Source organism: Hakea prostrata, chromosome 4, assembly GCF_041222555.1.
Source record: "Hakea prostrata isolate BN-2017 chromosome 4, UWA_Hpros_2, whole genome shotgun sequence".
NCBI lineage: Eukaryota > Viridiplantae > Streptophyta > Magnoliopsida > Proteales > Proteaceae > Hakea > Hakea prostrata.
The window spans coordinates 22,089,829-22,090,878 of record NC_142603.1 but is presented as its reverse complement, the minus strand read 5'-3'; the positions used below and the strand labels follow the sequence as shown (position 1 = coordinate 22,090,878).

At 41.4% G+C, this 1,050-nt stretch overlaps 1 pseudogene; it reads right to left on the bottom strand.

Moving 5' to 3' along the window:
* LOC149018502 (putative leucine-rich repeat receptor-like protein kinase IMK3 pseudogene) lies at nucleotides 1-1,050 on the bottom strand (annotated as a pseudogene).

The following is a 1,050-nucleotide window of genomic DNA, read 5'->3' as shown; positions in this document are numbered from 1 at the left end:
TCAACATAATTCTGGTTTTATCTCTTCCAGTTGCTCGAGCACTCATTGAACTTCTGGCCTTGCAGTTGGTGAACCATCAACACAATTGAGAGCCAAGTTTAAGGTGTGGAACAACTCATTACCGGTTATTGATGCATCCCTCATGAGCTCTTGATCAAAGGCCTCCTCAGTCCAATCCTCCTTAACCGTATATTTCACCCACCAAGGTAAATCTACACTATCTGGTCGCCTCCCTGTAAGGAGCTCCAACATGATAACCCCAAGGCTGTAGATGTCTGTCATTGTATTGGCCATGTTGAGCTCTTGAGAGCTCAGGTGCATGATAATGATAGCCTTCAAATCAGCAGTAGCCATCGCATTGGAATTGACATCAGTAGTGATAAGCTAAGAGATGCCATAGTCTGCAATCTTGGAATTGTTGTTATCATCCAGCAATATGTTGCTTGATGTTAGGTTCCCATGCACTATATTCTTCTCTATGTGGAGGTACCATAAGCCTCTTGTTATATCCTTGGTTATGTTCATCCTAGTTTGCCAATCAATTGGTGTGTCTGGTCTTCGGGCTGTTCATAAATTTAAAAATGATTAGATAGGGGATTATATAATAACCGTGAACAAGTAGAAAAAATTGTTACTAGTAAAAAGGAGCATACCATGGAAAAATGACGTGAGACTCCCTCTAGGCATGAAGTCAAACACAAGAAGCTTCTCTCCTCTGGATCCCATGTAATAAGCCTTAAGAACCAAAAGATTCGGATGTTGAATCTTCCCCAGTGCAAATTCCCTTTTATTCTTTGCAATCTTCTCCAAGATAATTACTATAACTTCACTCCCATCCTCTAATGTCACCTTATACGTAGTCCCATAGGTACATTGCCTTACCCCATCAGTTTTTTTACGTAAATCTTCAGATGTGAAAATCAATTGTCCATCAAAGTGAACTAATTCCCCTCCTACTTCACCCCTAGTTCCAGTATCAACTGCACTCCCAATCGTGACAACAGTTCCCCCTCCTACTTCACCCCCAATACCAGTATCAGCTGCACTCAT